Below are 19,685 nucleotides of genomic sequence, written 5' to 3' on the forward strand. Positions count from 1 at the left end.
AGAGGACAGAAAAGCATGGACCTTGTTCAATGGAATGCCCTAAATACTTTGTCAAAATTGGAAGGAACTAAGAGAGACTAGTGGGAAAGGAGGCTATGAAACTATATGGTACAACTTGGGAACAGAAGTGGAAGGGTCTAGTCAAGGAACATGTATAAAGGACCCATGGACATGGACAACTGGGTGGGGATTGACTGTAGGAGTGGAGGTATGGAGGGCAGGGAGAGCAATGGGGGAAAAACTGGGACAAAGGTAATTTAACAACAATAAAATAATTAAAATCAGAATTTATCCTAAAGGCAACCCCAAATTTAAATTCATAAACATTGTATAGTATGGTTTCTTATTTCCCTCTCTCTTTCTTTCTGTTGTAAGTATAAAGATCTAGGATAATATTCATCAAATATTTTTTAAAATGTTTATTTTCAGGCAGTAAGATTTAGGATCATCTGTGGCTTTCTTTCTTGTACTTTGTTGCTTAAAAAATTTTAATCATGGATGTGTATTATTTTTATTTTTTTCTTTTGTTTATTCTTTGAAGTGTGTATTCTTTTTATAAAAATGGAGTCACCACTCTAAAAATCAATAATATGAAGTTATTTGCAAGGAAGTTGCAAAATAATGTTCTAAGTCACACATGCCACATAGCATGCAGGTCAGATAGGCAGTGTCCCCTCTGGTTACTCGCAATGACTCTGGGTGACAGTGGCAAAGTCTTTAGGTTGAAATCTTTATAAGAATTTTTGAACATTTCCATCTCTGAAGCCAAGTCAAATGACTCTGGATGAAAAGTGAAAACTGAAGTCCAATTCTTAAACACCAGGAAATCAAATAGGTGTAATCACCTTGCCAATTTTCTAAACTTTAAAAACAGAGCTTGAATTCACCCATCCAACAATTTTCTACTTTGCCTCTTTTTATCCAAGGGACAAATAAAAACAATTAACAGGCAAATATTAAATGATATTCACAATAAAACATTTTCAACTATACTACTCTTCTTAGGACTTCTCTACCTACTCACCCACACTGTCTTGCAAACATGCCGAAGAATTTCTAAGAACCCCAAGAATGTGGTCAATGAAGAAACTTGGGTTGCAAGCCTAACTTCAGAGAAGTGAACAAGCACTGAATCATCCAGCCAAAACTAACAGTCACTGCAGACATCATACTGTGCTGTGCATTGACTATTTCAGGTCAAAGGGAGAGAGAGATTGACATAGGTTTATATCTATTTTAATTCAGGAGGCATCTTAGGATTTCGTTCTAATTATAGGGCATTTACAGTTCAATGGGCATATATATATATATATATATATATATATATATATATATTTATAATAAACTATTACCGCACATTTTCAGTTATATTGACAGTCAGACAATTCACCAAAACATGCCATCATGAGTAAACGCCTGATACAGATCCGACTGTTGACCTATAAGACTAATTTGTCCTGTACCCCAGAGCCAGCCAGCATTTTGTGGCATTCTGTAAATTTTAGCACTTGAGATTTTTTCTGCTTTTTGATCAATAATTTAAATTTGTGTTAGTCAAACAATAATTTAAATTTATGTAATTACAAGATTGAGATACTTTAAAGCACATACAGGACTATAAAATTTAATTCCCCAAAGATCAATATATAGAATGTTGAGTGGCCATTACACATAAGCTTTGTAAGGAGAATGTTCACTCACTGAAAACAGTATAAAGAAACACTCTATACTTATTTTTCAATGATTATCTGGATAGTTGTTTAAATTCTACTTACATAACATTTTATCACAAAATCCTTAAAAATGTTTTTAAATCGCTGCATGGTATTCCACTCTTTAGGAACCATAATTAATTTTATAGTTTCATTTCATATTTGAACATTTAGATTTTTTCTGAATTTTTATTATGATAAATTAAGCTGGAATTACCTCTTGAGTGCACCTCTCATTATATATCAGGATTAGTTTCCAGAGGTGGAATTTTTGTTGAAAGACAAGGATTGTTAATCTGCTTTCCAGAAATATACTAAATAGCAGCATACACGGATGCCAATTTATCTTTCTAGACTGCGGCATTTAATACTCTCATGAACGCACTAATAATGTTGTTTCTGGTGCTATAATTAGTCGAGGATGTGCCTACATCATTATAGAGACAGGGAAACCATGATCCAGATCATGTTGTTGTGTTGTCCAAGTTCACGTAATTACTGACAGAGCTAAGTTAGAAGCAGAGTCTCTTGACTTCCAATTTGGTGCTCTTTTGCTGTAATTCTTTACATACCTTTTAACCAACTACGCTTATTATCATTATAGCTCTAACAACATTTGTTATCCATTTTCTTTTAAGGCATTTCTAGATGGTCACTAAAATGCCAAGGTGCTGAGGGTTTTATGCTGTGCCTTTTATTTAGGAACATCTCGTCTCTCCTATCCGAACACTTGGAATTCTAATAGCTTGTAAAATCAGTATTGACCTGTTAATTTGTTAGAAATGCTGGATCTCAGGTCCTATCCAAGTCTAATGAATTAGAATCTGTATTTTAACAAGATTCCAGGGTAGTTTATAGGCACATTTAAAATTTAATTCTAAAATATTTGGGTCATTTTTCCTGCAACATGGTAGCCATTGTTTGAAAGTATAATAAAGAGAATAAAAACATTTATTAATATTTTGAATTGAATTGATGAATAACACCTTTCCCCAAAATATGATTGAATAGTTCCTTTATAGTCATTATAGTTGGACCACAATAATAAAACCTTTATAACTTATAGTACAATTGTATAGTTAAGGATGTTGTCCCTGGAAACTCATTTCTACAACTTTGATCACCAAATAAAGGAAGATGATATTAAAAAGAAATAAAAACTTTTTAGACTATTAGGAAAAATATATTTATTTGGTAAAATCAGGCATTTTTTGCTGTCTTTTGAGGATATTTCTATAGAGATTTAATTAGCAATATTTCTTAAAATACGCATCCAGTGAAGTTAGAAAAATAGACTTTCCCTTCCCTGGCAAACCTTTGCATTGCAAATGGAGATATTCTTTAATACTCCAGACTTCTAAATTTTATTGGAAATTATGACAGTCTCTTTAAATTGTTGTTACCTGTTTGATGCTTATCAACGTTGAAAAAATCTTCAAATGAGAAATGTGAGGGGAGAGGTGGTGTCCTCGGTAACTTTGCTGTGGCTTCCTGTGTTCCACTCATTGGTCAGTCTTTAAGATGAGTTTTGATTTTCCTTTGCATGGCTTATGTGTGATAGAAAAAGTTATCAATGACTCATGAGATTTTTATTGATCCAGATCTGCATTTTTGCCCACCTCTAGGGGAAGTTCAATGTCCACTGACCTCAAAGGCAGTTTTCTGAGAAAGACTGATCAGGGGTGATGGAGAGAAAGGGAAGAAGCTGTAGAGTATACAAATCCATTGACTAAAGTCTTTTCTGGACTTTAAAGGAGTCAGAAGAAAATGCTAAGTTCAAAGTTTTGGGCTTTCAAAAAGTATTGTAAAAGAATAATAACATTACAAACTAGTAATACAGAAATTATAGCAACTCCCAATATTTAAGGAAATATTTTTCTTTTTCAATTATAGTCACTCTATAGGATTTAAAAATTTTTGCTCTAGGGTGCTAAAACATACTTGGAAAAAAGTTTTGTTTTCCAAACATGAGATCCATTATTTGGACTTTATAAAACTAAATAATTTATTTTATTATCATCAATTTATCTCCCCCCATCACCCCTCCCTCCCCAATAAATGTACAACAAGACATTGATTCAACTTTAGTTATCCTCCTAGAGAAAAGCAAGTTAAACTGCTTACCTTAAAAAAATGTATGTATATATTTATTTTAGCTCAAACTTCTTTAACTTATGGAATAATATTTCTACTTTCTAAAATACTCTCAGATAAAAATATAATTCTAACGTAACTTTTTTTATTGTAGTCAAAGGGGATTTTTCTCCTTCAACCTCACTCTTTATAAAAATTGATTTCTTTACAATGTTGATAATCAATAAAAACCTTTACTTAAACTCCCCAAAGTGCCCACGGTAACCCAGACCCTCGATAAATCTAGGGGCTGTCTCAGGGGTTTCCAGGCCGAACTATCACCCCTCCCCCACTTTTATGATGATATATGAGGGTCATATACAGGGACCTACCCGACATCCTCTAAATTAAAAGTCATTGGAGCAGGTAGTTTAAGGAGCAGATTTATAACAAGTTTCAAATGAAACAAAGGTATTCCTCACAGCTGTGAGCCATCTGCAACCAATTTTCTCATACTTGGTGTATACTGAAGATAAATATTATCCCCATACCCTCCCCACCCCCTCAGGACACACAAGACTCATATAATCTGCCACCCAGAGGAACCTTAACATTTCCAAAGTGTACAGCTGCTCAACCTCCCTTTGGCCTTTTTCTTATAGTTCATATCAATTTTAAATCATTACCACGCTTATTATGCAGACCCTTACATGGTTGTTTAACCTGAAAATGCTGGTTAGAAAAGTAAGGATCATTAATCGCCATGAAGTTCATAGCTATGACTGATTATTCTGTGTGGTCATGAGTAATATTAGAATCATAATCTGGATAATTTCCCATAAGAGTGCAGAGAAAAAAAATGAATGCAGAGCAGTATAGCTTGGTGTTCCAGAGGATGACTTGAATCCTACAGATGGGGAGTTAAATTCTACTAGTTATGTAATCTTGGCTTCCAATTTCTCAGTATAACCTGGGCATGTAAGTAGTATCTACTTCATAAGGTTCTTGAGAGGATTCAATATATAATGCATGGAAAATCTTCACCCAGTAAAGATTAGTTATTATATCATCTTTATAAATGGTAATACATTCAAAGTTACTTTTATTAACCATTGTGTTCATATAATAAAATATTAAAATGTGAATACCACAAATGATCTCTTTCATCTAATACCTCATAGCACTGTTTCCTATACCACACAACACAAACTAATGTTTACCCCTGCATTCACATTAACTTCTCAGACCATCCACCAGAGAACAGTAGAAGTTCATAAGATGTGACAGCTCTCTTTCTTTTTCTCTCTCAACAAGATAGATGAGTACTGGGTTGAATACAATTAAATAATCTTTCCTGTACATCTTCCCAGAGTCTTCAATACACTGATTGTCACTGTCAATTTTAGCATAATGATAATGGCAGTGGCAGTAGTGATGGGGTTTATAGTTACATTGTTTTCCAATTTTATTTGACTAAATACCACATTTTGTTTGTTGTTTTGGACAGAATATCTATATATAAGATTTCTTAAATGGTCTGAAGTTGGTATCTGTCGTAGTCTTTTCTGGCTGCTCTAACAAAAACACCATAGTCTGGGTGGCTTAGAGAACAGGAATTTATTTCTCACAGTTCTGGAAGCTGGGAAGTCCAAGATCAGCAGATTCAATGTCTGGTGAAGGCTCATTTCTTCGTTTACAGATGGTTGTTTTGCTGGGTCCTCTCTGGAGTAAGGAGCAAGGAAGCACTCTGGGGACTTTTCTAAGGGCATTAATTCTATTCATCAGGGATTTGGGGGGGGGACGCTTTCAGTCTATAACAGTGTGATATAAACATAAAATAATATATTTCAGTTATCTCCTTCAACTACATACTTTGTGCCATAATGATATGGCCAGATCCCATGGCTTCCTGGCCATTCTAGTCCAATTTAATCCAGTTAAAAACTTCAATCTTGTATCCAATGCAATACTCTACACTATTCTCTTCCCCCACCACAGGCAAAGCAGGGAGGGGACTTGGTCTGCCCTTTCACTTCTCTTTTCCGGCTTCTTCTGAGTTCTGTTTTATTTGTGTTAGAATAGGAAGGAAAGGGTCACAAAAAGCAGGTGTCCTTTTTTTGTATAAATGGAAATGCAATTTAATACACTATCATGTGTCACTTTGGGGGAGACATAGTTGACTGTGAAGCCCTATGTTTGGTGTGACAGAACTCCAAAGGCTCATTTTCTCATAGGAACCTTGCTTGCAGTTTTTGAGATGTGGGGCATTTACTGGATAATGCACTAATGAGCACCTAGACGGATATTTTCCAACATCTTCAATTCCTACCTGCATGGTGGACCTTACAGCCTTTTACTTCTGGGAGCCCCTCACCAACCAGCTGCCCTCTTAGGTGGGGTACTGGCACTAGGGCTCAAACCCAGTGACCTTCCGTAGGTGTGTAGGTTGTTCCACTGCCACTCGTCTTCACGCTGCCGCCTCTCACTCTCCTTAACCTCGTGTAGACAACCACAGATGGTAGACCCGTGAGCCCACTTCATAAGTAGGTGGGCATTTGCCTAAGGAATTAGATGTCTGTCTTCTTCTGCAAGGTACTGCCAGTTTCTAAGAGAGTCTCAATAGCAACTTCATTACTTGGTTTTGGGGGTGAGGAAACTACTTTTCACAGGGATGTGAAGGAAGAGCTATGGTCCTGTAGGAAGAGCTTTGCACTTCAGGCCCTTAAACCTATGTCTTCCCCTATTCCTCTTAGTCCCCCTTTATTCTTCATGCACAGAAAATGGCTTGGGCTTGGGCTTGAGCTGTTAAGTTCAGCTGCCACTTACTAAGCTCTGGGGATGGTAAGAATCTGGTCTCCAATTGCTTACAATTCTCTTTACTCGTTGGAATGTGAATTGTTCTTGGGTGTAGGTCCTGTTCAGCAGAAAAGTCTGCTCATATTATGTTATAATTGTTAAGTTCTGGCAGGACATTTGTGGTCTGTGAGACACAGTTCAGCAAACACTAGACCCTAAGTTCCATGAGGACAGGGACTGTGATTGTCTTGTTCATTTTTGTATCCTTCAGGACTAACATTTAACAGGAGCTCAGTAAATGTTTGTTGAGTGAACAAACAGATGAATAAATGACCAAACCTCATCATCCTTTAAATTTTAGTGTCAATAAAAATAACTTGGGGAACTTTTTAAAATACAGATAGATGCCCAGGTTTCAATGGCAGAGATTCTCAATAAATAGACTAGGGGGAGATGAGACACTTTGAGAAATACTGACTAGTCCACAGGTAGAATCACCTTGTATGGTTCAACACCTTCTGGTTAAGAAGTGCTTAAACACACATATGTAGTGCTAGTTTCCGCAATTTTCTCTTGACTACAAATGAAAAAAAAATAGGCACAGACATATGCAGGTACAAGCATACACATCACACATAGGTAAGAGAGGAGAGGAAATGAGGAACAGAATCCATGTCTGAATCAATACTTTGAGATTCATGAACATATAACTTCATGGAAAATGTCATTGGGAAACCCTATAACCATTTCCTACTTTTATATATGGGTGAAAGTTCCTTTCCTTACTGTGATTAAGTCACATGTTTGTATGCTGCAAATCAAAATTCCTTAATTCTTAGCGTCCTTGTCTGTAATGAAATCCAGGAAGGAGCCATGGGTGGGGCAGCAGTGCCTCCACTTTGCAGGTGGTACCAGTTATGCAAATAAATTATGACTTGGACTGTCTAGAGCTGTCAGTACAATGTATGTCAAAAGTACAGAATAAAAATTGTAACCCTAATACTTCCAAAAGGTGGTCATTATCACTGCAGATGAAGAAAATCTGTTTAAATTATAACCAGGGCTATGTAACTCCAAAGAATATAATTTAATTGGAAAAGGTTTGAATAGACAAGGATAACATTTTTAACAAAAATGAACTCAACTAGCTATAACTTGTCTTATTTAACATATTTCTTTTAAATGTTTTTATTGAAATATACATACAGCAAAATGCCCTTATATTCATTTTTATTCTCAAGTTGCATAACTGAAATCCTTTTAGAAACAGGATAAATATTCTTAAATTTATTTGTTATTTGAAATGAAGTGTTCATCATAACCATGTTATACATAGTAGGAGAGGTTAATATCACCAGATTAGTTTATTATGTTTTAAATTATGCTATTTTCAGATGTTTCTTAGAAAGCTAGAGGACATTATATGTCATTTTATTATCAGAAAAATATGAATTCTCAGATAACAATCAGGCAAGACATAAGTGAAGGAGGACACACTTTTAAGGGCTTAAAGTTACAAGCATTCCAGAGCAATAGTCAGGAAAACCCTGCAGTCTCAAGCTTATAAATTATGAAATAACCCCGACAGCTCCATATGCCTTAAAATTACTACTGAGAATGACAGCCATGACTATAAGGAAGAAATTCAGGGGGATTGATAGAAAAACTTTTTAAATACAGAGATTCATGGCATGATGTCAATTATGGGATTAAAAAATGTCTTCCTACCAAAAAATAAATTGACAAAATTCAAATTTTGTATTGTGAAATGAAAGAAGTCATTTGTGGTTGGATATCTTGGAGTATCCTCTCCTCTCTCAACCACTCCCTCCTCTTGCCTTCCCTTCCTTTTTTCCCTGGAACTTCAGATTATTTATTTTTACTTGGTCATCCTTAAGACACTTATAAAGGAGAAACTATAGTTTGGATAATAAAAATGAACCACTATTTCACCCTCAAGGCCTAAATTCTATAAGAGAGGTCTTTTATTTATTTATTTATTTATTTATTTATTTATTTATTTATTTAAGTAGAGCATCTATATTAATATCTCTGGTTCCTTGGAGATATGTGTGGGAGGGAGAGAGGGAACTTGGGGTAAAAGATGAGAACATGCATTTTTAATCATCTATGACAGCTACTAAGGGCAGGTCTGTTCATACGTATAAAGGGTTCCTGAACTTTTAATTCCTTTCAATATAGAGTACTAAATACTTCTAGAGTGGGCACAGAAAACCTAGTTTGATCTAGACTCCAAGAATAGCCTTTAGACATCAACAGGAAATCTGGATAATCTCTCTAACGTCTTAGAGGAAGAGCTGCAACAAAAGAGGGGTCCAGAAATCCTCACAGGACAGGACATGATTCGTAGGGTCACTTACCTCTGACTGTAAGCCCCAGTGGCTCATCGATATTGTCCAAAGCTCGGCCTTGTTTATTGGTTGTAGGCAGTGGCATTTGACACACCTGTGTGGGATATTTTGACTTAACTGCTTCCCAGATATATTATGGTAAAAATTAGTATTTTTACTTAAAAAAAAAAATACAACATGTCTAAACGATGTCAATCTCAACAAAGCACCCTCAACTCTGTCTCTCCCTCGCCACCAACTGCTGGCCTTGTTGCTTGCACACCATGTCACTGCCCTGCAGAAATGCTTTGATTACACCAGGTCCTTCGCCAGATTAGGACAGTGTCCAGGGCCCTGAGTCCTCATCTCACTCGGGCTTATGCCAAAGATGTAAAATTTGGTGCAGATGTCTGGGCCTTAATGCTTCAAGGTATAGAACTTTTAGCTGATGCTGTAGCTGTTACTAAGGGCCCAAAGGGAAGGTCAGTGATTATTGAGTAACAAAAGATGGTGTGATCATTGAAAAGTCCACTGACTTGAAAGATAAATATAAACATATTGGCACTAAACATGTTCAAGATGTAGCCGATAATACAAATGAAGAGGCTGGGGATGGTACCTCTAACTGCGACTGTACTGGCATGTGCTATTGGCAGGGAGGCTTTGCAAAGATTAGCAACGGTGCTTGTTCAGTGGAAGTCAGGAATGGTGTGATGTTAGCTGTTGCTGCTGTAATTTCTGAATTTGAGAAGCAGTCCAAACCTGCGACAACCCCTGAAGAAATAGCTCAGGTTGCTACAATTTCTGCAAATGGAGACAGATATTGGCAACATAATTGCCGATGCAACAAAAAAGGTTGGAAGAAAGGGAGTCATCATCACAGTTAAGGATGGAAAAACACTGAATGATGAATTAGAAATTATTTAAGGCATGAAGTTTGATCAAGGTTATGTTTGTTCATATTTATTAATACAGCAAAAGGTCAGAAATGTGAATTCCAAGATGCCTATGTTCTATTGAGTGAAAAGAAAATTTCTAGTGTTCAGTCCATTGTACTTGCTCTTGAAATTGCCAGTTCTCACCATAAGCCCTTGGTTATAATTGCTGAAGATGTTGATGGAGAAGCTGTAAGTACACTTGTTTTGAACAGGCTAAAAGTTAATCTTCATGTTGTGGCAGTCAAAGCTCCAGGTATTAGTGACAATAGAAAAAACAAGCTTAAAGACATGGCTGCTGCTACTGGTGGTGCAGTGTTTGGAGAAGAAGGACTGACTCTAAATCTTGAAGATGTTCAGCCCCTTGAGTTAGGAAAAGTTGGAGAGGTCATTGGGACCAAAGATGATGCCACGCTCTTGAAAGGAAAAGGTGACAAGGCTCAAATTGAAAAACGTGTTTAAGAAATCACTGTGCAGTTAGATATCCCAACTAGTGAATATGAAAAGGAAAAACTAAATGAATGTATAGCAAAACTCTCGGATGGAGGAGCTGTGCTGAAGGTTGGTGGGACAAGTGATGCTGAAGTGAATGTAAGGAAAGACAGAGTAATAGATGCCCTCAGCGCTATGAGAGCTGCTGTTGAGGAAGGCATTGTTCTGGGAGGGGGTGTGCCCTGCTTCGGTGCATTCCAGCCTTGGACTCATTAACTACAGCTAATGAAGATAGAAACATTGGAAAAGACATTATTTTAAAAGCACTCCAAATTTCTGCAATGTCCATTGCTAAGAATGCAGGTGTTGAGGGATCATTGATAGTTGAGAAAATTATGCAAAGTTCCTCAGAAGTTGGTTATGACACTATGCTTGGAGATTTTGTGAATATGGTGGGAAAAGGAATCATTGACCTTACTAAGGTTGTAAAAACTGCTTTATTGGACGCTGCTAAAGTGGCCTCTCTGTTACCAACAGCAGAAATTGTAGTCACAGAAATTGTAGTCACAGAAGTTGTAGTCGCAGAAGTTACAGTCACAGAAATTCCTAAAGAAGAGAAAGACCCTGGGGTGGGTAGGATGGGCGGAATGGGCGGTGGTATGAGATGTGGCATGTTCTAACCCTGGAACAGTGCTTTACCATTATTAATGAGAACTGTGAGAGGAAGTGTAAGGCTCCTCACTTAGAACTCAGAGAAGACAGTTGGGAGAAAAGCCTGAAGAAAAGGCTGGCTGATGTTTAAGAAAATCACTATAACTATCAGTTATTGGTTTCTGTTGACATCATATAGTGGTTTACCACTGTCACTGTCCATGCCTACAGATCATTTATTTTGTATTTTTGAATAAAAATAAATTTGTACAATCCTGATAAGTGCAAGAGCCATGTACCAATGTACAGCTTTCACCTGAAACCACTGAGGTAGTTTTGCTACTATTCTGTTAAAATCAGGATTTTAGTGCTTGGCATAGTCTGATGAGAAGTTAAGCAGTCTTTTGGTGGAGAGTAAGAATAATTGTGTACAAAGTAGAGAAATATCCAATTATGTGATCTTCATGTAATAAAAAATTGTTTAAAGTTAAAAAAACAAACGAACAAACAGCCACCTCTCTGCCTGGGCATAATTTCTAGCACTGAAACTAGACATATTCCGCACTTCATTACCTTACACTGTGTTCAGGTCCCTACTGGGATCTCAGCTGCAACTGCAGGAAGGTGTCAGTTTACTGAGCAGGGAAAGAAAACCAACCTCTTGCGGGATATAAAGCCATAGTGTACAAAGCTAGGGGATTCTTATGCAACGCTGAGTGATTTATGGATGTGAAAGGGAAATTTTAAAATGTCGTCTATCTTTAGAGCTCTCTGTAACTTCTAAGAATGAGAAAAGTTTAGGAGTCTAATGAAATATCTGAAAATGTTCTCACTACTTTTTAAAGATTTTTGCTTTGATCCTTTAGCAGAGGTGCTCATGCAATAGAAAGCATACAAACATGTAATAATGTAAGACAGAATTATGACCAAAAATTACTTATGTATCCCTCATGATGCTAACAGCGCTCTTTCAATGATACCCAGATACTTTTCTGCTGAATTAGCATGAAGACATTTTGTATTTTACCCCCCCCCCACTTTTTAGTGTACTATCCCAATCCATTTCTTTATAAATTTTTATTAATTCACAATTGTAGGTCAGTTCTTAATGATGCACTGTAGTTTGATGACTTTATGACTGTTCGCAGCCTGGGTTATTCCTCCTCATGATTCTTTGGATGAATCTTTGTTAGCAAGAAGTAGGAAGGAGCAAGGAATAGGCTGTATACTAAAATAAAATCAGCAAGTCAAGACTGAAAAATCTGTATGTCTATGTGTGTCTTTCTTTAACTGATATATGTCTCTAAAGTTGATATTAAAATGTAAGTTATTTTTTGGTTATTCACAACCTGAATCCAACAAAGGGACAATGTTAAATTTTATGAATTAAATAATTAAATGAATACTTAAAAAAAATCAAACAATTTTATACCTCTTTAAGTGGGCATAGCCTCATAAGATAGATTTTACAAAAATTTCAAATGGGTCATATGTTAACCTTTAATTCTTGGCCCCAAGAATAGCCTTACCTAGGTACTTGTTCTGTATACCATAACTTATAAGACCAATGTATATAAAGACTCAAGGATTTTTTAAGAAGGGAAAATATATTCTACTCCTTGTACCCCTAGGACAATCTGCATTCATCCATGCCCTTCTTCATATAAATACACTTAATACTGAATGCATTTACACCTTCTCAAAGAGAAACACCCCCAAATTCCCCCTTCTACTGCATTTCTGCAGAATGTCCAGGTGATATGCAGCTCTACCTATTGGATCTACATGCAACTCCATGGTCCTGGGAGGTTCATCACCCCACAAAGGCTGCACTGACCACTGAACTCTGGGTGTGCCTCAGGGATGAATATGTGAGACATCATCAAGTGGCACCTCCCCGTTTATGTCCTTGATGTCATCTATAACCTTTGCACTGGTTGCTGCTTTGATAATAAAACCAAAATGAAAGCAACCTTGAACAGAGTCCAAGTCAGAATTCTTGCAAACATAGACCAGACTCTGTGGTCTGGCCTAACTCACTGGACTGGTTTTACTCTGTTTGCTGCTTTGATAATAAAACCGAAGTGAAAGCAACCTTGAACAGAGTCCAAGTCAGAATTCTTGCAAACACAGACCAGACTTTGTGGTCTGGCCTAACTCACTGGGCTGGTTTTGCTCTGTCTGAATCATCAAAACAACTGATGGATTCAGTGAAAAAAATAATCAGTTGAACCTGTTCAACTGAACCACAGGTTAACTCAGCCAGCCTGGTCAGTACTGTAACCTGACATAAGCACAACTTCAGAGTTTTTGCTTTTTTGATATATGAACTCTAAAAGAGCCACAACAAACAAACATACAAATAAACAAACAATATTGTGAATATATGTACAACTTTCACCTGTACTTCCATCTAACATGAGGCTTTTTAGAGAATTATTACCAGGCTTTCCATTCTTGCTACAAAGACCCCACTTCTTCCCTCAGATTCAGAAGAAAATGCAAACTTCCTAAGAAGTGGCCTGCATTTCACTTTTATATTTCATTGTAAAAACAACGATGCCATCTGACTATGTTCCCCTTGTGACATGTAAAAAAAGCCCTGATTATAGAGCACACAGACGTACCACCACTGTCTTTCCTGTGCTCCTCACAACTTCTATTTTATTTCTGATCAATGGGGAGGGACATAATAAGAAATGCTTCTGCATGTGAGGCTGATGCATTGAAGCATGTTTCATTTGGAGGGTCTCTCTGTTGTTTGGAATCCTTATTCCAAACTGGGTTACCGGGAATAGACATGGTTGCCCATGTGCCATTCAATAATTGCAGGCAAATAATTTTAAAGAACCCAGTGAGTGCAGGTTCAGCCCTGCATGAGTGATCTAAGAATAGGTAGCTGCTGGGCGCTTAAGGTGTAAGTGGCTGCTTGGACCGAAGCTACATTTACTTTAGCCACTAGGGGGCAGCACGGCACAGAGTGTGGCGCAGGTAGAGACTTGCCTGGTTTAAAGGAGGCTGCAAAAAGCAAGCAACCAAAAAATGACCTTTACAATTTGCCCCCATGTAAAGAAATTAAACGAGTATGCAAAGATTGTCGCATTGGTGGCTTACTAAAGAAAAGTAGATGACTATGTTTAGATATACACCACCCCTCCCAACAGCAATAGAAGAAGGAATCAGCTACTCAATTAAACTGAGAACAAGTTATCAAAGTCAGAATGAAAGCTTAAAGTACAATTTTACTTATTTGGGGTTAATGACACTTCAAAGCATTTAGAAGCAGATTGACCCACGTTTATCTGCCAGCTCTATCATTTACTAAGTTTCGTGAGGCGGGGCATGTTGTTTAATTCTCTAAAGAGAAATTCTCTGAGAAATGCGGATAATAATAGCAACCTCATAGAGGGGTTGTGAGCTTCAAGGAATAATGCATAGGAGGAGATGAACTCAGCTAGTTAGCCCTCAATGATGTAAGCTCTAAATATGAGTGCGGTGACCCCACAGCTCATTTCTGGGAATAAACTTTCCTCTTCCAAAGCTTTTTAAATTCCAGGCTCAGGCTCCTAAGCGAGACGCAGGGCCCAGGAACAAATGGGTCCAGCAAGAGAAGGAGGGAGAGGTGACAATGCAAACCCTGTGCCCCACATTTTCATCCTCCTGGGAGTTCCCCCAAGCTGCCTGCTGTCACTGACGGAGGGTTGACTGTGTCCTCCAGGCTCCGTGCAGGGAGTGAGCAGGCTGGGAACACTGTACACAGGTGAGCTGGAGGGAGCCACAGCAACCAATCCCCACCCCTCTTTCCTTTGCCTTTACAATCTTCAGAGGGGCAGGGCACATCTGTTTAGTTCCTCCACTTATTTTTTAAATCAGATTGTTTGGTATTTTTGCTATTAAAATTGCATGAGTTCTTTATAAATTTTGGATATTAACTCCTTATCCGATGCATGGTTTACAAATATTCTTTCTAATTCCATAGGTTGCCCTTTTATTTTATTCATTGTTTGTTTTGCAGTGCAGAAATTGTTAAGTTTGATGTTGTGGTGAGATAAGTCAGACAAAGAAAGATAAATACTGTATGATATTCCTTATAAGCAGAATTGAATAAAACTAAAAGACAAAAAAGGAAAAAAAAATACCCAGAAAATAAAAACAAATCTGAACTTGAAAAGACAGAGAGTGGATAGGTGAGATGTTGTTTAAGCATACATGCTTCTAACCAGTAGATAAAAAAGTGCTGGAGACTGAACACACAACAGTGATCATAGACAACACAGTTGTATTATAAACATTAAGCTTGCTAAGAGATTAGATCTTAACTGTTCTCACCACTAGAAGAAATGACATACAGAGATGGATGGAGGTGTTAACTATCGCTACAATGGCAATCATGTTGCAATATAAATGTGTCAAATCAATACGGTGTGCATCTTAAACTTATGCAATGTTATATGTCAATTATATCACAATTAAAAATTTAAGTATACATGGTATACGATCTTATATTAGTTTCAGGTGTATGGTATAGAGATTCAAACCTTATGAAGTCTGTCCAGAAAAAGTCCAGCCATTGTTAATATGACAAGAACAGTTTGCATGACATCAATGTAACCTGGCAGCCAAGGAGAGTGGACTGGAATGCACATATGTGAACAAGGTCAACTTCACTGTCATAGTCAGTGGGGGGTGAGACGACATTGAGTGAGCACACATACTGTGTGGCTGTCACATTCAAAATGACTGAGCAAGTAAAGCAACAAATCTGCATCAAATTTTATGTTAAGCTTGAACATTCCTCTGTGGAAACTACTCAGATGATTCAGAAGGCTGCAGCTATGGGCAACTGGTGATTGGCAGCCTATCACAACAAAGCACAGCTCACGCATCAAGTCTTGTGCAGAGCTTTTTGGTGAAACATCAAATCACCCAGGTGACTGAGCCCCCCTACAGCCCAGATTTGGTCCCCTGTGACTTCTGGCTTTCCCCAAAACTAAAATCACCTTTAAAAGGGAAGATATTTCAGACCATCAATGAAATTCAGAAAAATACAATGGGGCAGCTGATGGCGATTGGGAGAACTGTGTGAGGTCCCCAAGGTGCCAACTTTGAAGGGGATTGAGGCACCATTGTTTTATGTACAATGATTCTTGTATCTTGTATCTTCTTCAGTGAATGTCTCTGATTTTTGTTTTACATGGCTGAGTATATTCTGGACAGACCTTGTTGTATAAACCTTACAATATGACCACCACACTAAGTCTAGTAATCATCTGTCACTGTGAAAACTGATCACAATATTATTAACTTTATTCCCCTTCACCTTTTCTTTTTTAAATAAAAGAAAAAACAATAAAGTGAAAGAGAAGTTTCATTGAGCAGGACTGCCCAAGGGGAGGAAATCCCTGTCTCCTGTTTTAATTCTTATTGCTCTTGGAACTCTTCTTCCTAGCTCTTTTCTCTCTTGCTTCTTTAGTTCTGGTTCTGAGCTTATCAAACTCTTCAATCTGCCAACAAGCATCTCTTATTTATTTATCCATTTTAACAAGTTTTTATTGAGGACATGTTATGTGCCATATATTGGGAATACAGTGAAGACTAGAGGTTGGGGCCTTGTTCTAATGAAACATGCTCTCTTGTGGGGAGAATAGACAATAGACATGTGAACAAACACATAGGATCATATCTGGTAGTGGTTAAGTTACAGGTAAACGTGGAAGTTGAAGTGTATAAGATGGGGCAGTTAGAGAAGACTTCTTTTAGTAGGTGACATTAAGCTGAGGACTGAATGATGACACTTGTCTTCAGTGCACAAGTCACAGCATTCTAGGCAGGTACAAAGGCCCCAAAGTGGGCTTGTTGCATCTGGGGGGCAGAACCAAGGCCCATGAGGGGAAAGGGGGGAGTGGCGAGAGATGACATCAGAGGTGGGCTCATCATGTCAGGCTTTGGCGCCGGGCTAGAGAGTTGGGATTTGCTTCTGAAGTAAAAGGGGTGGTTTTCATGCCTTAATGGGATGTTTCCTCTTTCAATGTCATAGATATTATCTTTTTGTAAGCCATTATTATTACTATTTATTTTTATTTTTTTCTCTTTTTCAGTCCTCGAGAATATGTTTACTGATGAGAGGAGAGACAGAGAGAGGGAGAGAGAGAGAGAGAGAGAGAGGGAGAGAGAGAGAGAGAGAGAGAGAGAGAGAGAGAGATGGAGAGAAAGAGAAGGAGGGAGGGAGAGACAGGGAGAGGGAGAAACAAACATTGATTTGTTGTTCCACTTATTTATGAGTTCATTGGTTGATTCTTTTTTCTTAAATATTTTTTTATTGTTCTATTACAGTTGTCCCAATTTTTCTCCATTGCTCTCCACTGCCCCCCGCCCCCCACTCCTACAGTCAATCCCCACCCTGTTGTCCATGTCCGTGGGTCATTCACACTAGTTCCTTAATGAGATCCTTCCCCTTCTTTACCCTCTTCTCTCCCCCACCCCACCTCTCCCCTCTGGTCACTGTCAGTCTTTTCCTTGTTTCCATGACTCTGGTTCTATTTTGCTCATTTATTTGTTTTGTTCATTAGGTTCCTGTATTAGGTGAGATCTTGTATATTCCCTGACTGGGGATTGAACCTGCAACCCTTCCGTGTATGGGATGATGCTCCAACCAACTAAGCCCCCCAGCCAGGGCATAGGTAATATCTTATGTGTTCTTCTATCTGTATTGCAGTTTGGGCTTCTGCTCTGAGGACCCTATGGATAAGCTTCTCCTTTCTCTCTGCTGTGGTTGAGTCCTGAGGGAGGCAGGACTCTGGATAGGTGGGGCCCATGCTCTGCATTTGACCATTTGGGTCTGGAGCTGTCTGATGTCAGCTGGCCCTGGGCCAAAGCCCCAGGAAACAAGTTTTTCTGGTTGTGGTGAGCATCTGGGATCCCGCTCTGAGCACCAGGAAACATAAGAAAGCAAAGACCTTCTGTAAAAATAAAGCAAAGCTATATACTTTATTTGTTACCAGAAAGATTTATTTCAAAAAACATTAAATTAAATATTTTTTATTAGTTGAGCAGTCCTAATAGCTAGCACAGGGTCTGTGGGAGGGAAATGGGGGGAGATATCTCAGCTTCCATCTGGAGCCACACCAAATGACTTGCTCAAATCTCAAGTGGGAGCATTTTTCTTTTATAAGGTGCAGTAGGTCACTTTTCCCTCATTAATAACATATTATGTGATCTGGAAGGGGGAGGCTTTCCAGAGTCTCTGTCAATAAACTCAGCCCACAGTCACTTTGGTCACCCCCCTTTGTGTCCCTCAGCATGGTGCTAGTAACTTTAGTCCAGAGTCAAGTCAGGGACTGTGAGTTATGCGGTTGTTAGTGACTGGCCCATAAAATTCTACCATTCTAGAAGAAATAGAATTCTTATAGCCAAGTATGTTATCTTGCTAGAAATTAGATTTATCCTTTCCTTTTATTTGTTTAACTCATATTCATGAACACTGACTATATGATAGGTGCTGAATGAACAAGGGTTTACAAACATATTGTCTGTCCTTGTGACACTTCTGGTCTATGTGTATACAGAACTGGAATTTCAAATCTCATCATAGACTAGGAGCTTATACCAATGCATGTGTGTGCTCGAGTGCTGTTGTAAGCAAAGTGGTAACTGACCCTGGATCTCAGTGTTGGATATACAACAGGGAGTAGTGAGGTGTGAGGCAAGCTGCCGAGTACTTACCCTCTATAAAGGAGTAGCTGTTACTCACTCTAACATATGGTTGTTATGTGATGAGAGCCCAATGTTGCTGAGATCTTTAACCTATGAAAGAAGTAAGAAATCTATAATTTTACACAAAATATCCTACTTTAAAAAATGTAGGCAGAAATTTAAGTTTTTATGAGGTACAAACAACAACAATTATAATTAGTTTCCTATATTAAAATTAGTAATTTGTAAAATAAAAAATAATATAATTATCTATCTAAATATATTTATATAGATATTTCATGTTTGTCAGGACCAAACAAAACACATGTGTGCACACACACACACACACACACATATGTACATACATATTTTTATATATCTCTGTTCCTGTCTATATATCAATATCTATGCATATTAGTCAATCTGACCATTGAACTTCTAGTTTGCATTCTCTGATTTAAAGGAATAATTTTAATATCAGCCTCCTTCCATGAAAACATACTCTAATTTATTTTTTACTTACTGACTGCCTATATGAATTGAAGGGCTTCAATGACTAGGGCAGGGAAGATTGTGGCAAAGCTAGGGAAGAACAGATTAACAGATGGTTATTAAGAAACACATGGGAAGTATCTCTAGTGTGAAAATGCCATAAGGAGAAATAAAATCCCATGTACTTCTCTGTCATAAGGTCTATGGGATCATCACAAATATGAATCTTAATACTGTGGCCTTACTTTTCTTAAGTAGAAAATACCTAGAAAGAAGATCAGCCCCTGTGGGGGAGGAAAATGATATGCATTTAGTGAACTGGATAGATTTATAAATCACAGAAATATAGCCCAAATAACTGGGACCTCCCCCCAAGGCCACCTCCTGAGTGAGTAATGATTAGATGATTGTGTTCACTCTAGTTAAGAGCATCATCATTAGAACTCATTATCTGCCTTGCCATTTCCTTGCCATCTAAAGAGAATGAATATGGAGATAAGCATCTGAGGGTCATCTCGGCACCTCTGTCCTGGTTTAAATATGAGGCAGAG

General features: G+C 37.8%; 1 long non-coding RNA gene and 1 pseudogene across 1 annotated transcript in view; both read left to right on the forward strand.

Moving 5' to 3' along the window:
* Positions 1–19,685, forward strand: part of LOC150019870 (uncharacterized) — a 91,164-nt gene that overhangs the window by 36,414 nt on the left and 35,065 nt on the right. The gene's annotated exons all lie outside the window — the stretch shown is intronic.
* LOC150019871 (60 kDa heat shock protein, mitochondrial pseudogene) lies at positions 9,236–10,979 on the forward strand (annotated as a pseudogene).

This window comes from Furipterus horrens, unplaced genomic scaffold (genome assembly GCF_987537825.1).
Source record: "Furipterus horrens unplaced genomic scaffold, mFurHor1.1.pri manual_scaffold_2, whole genome shotgun sequence".
Lineage (NCBI taxonomy): Eukaryota > Metazoa > Chordata > Mammalia > Chiroptera > Furipteridae > Furipterus > Furipterus horrens.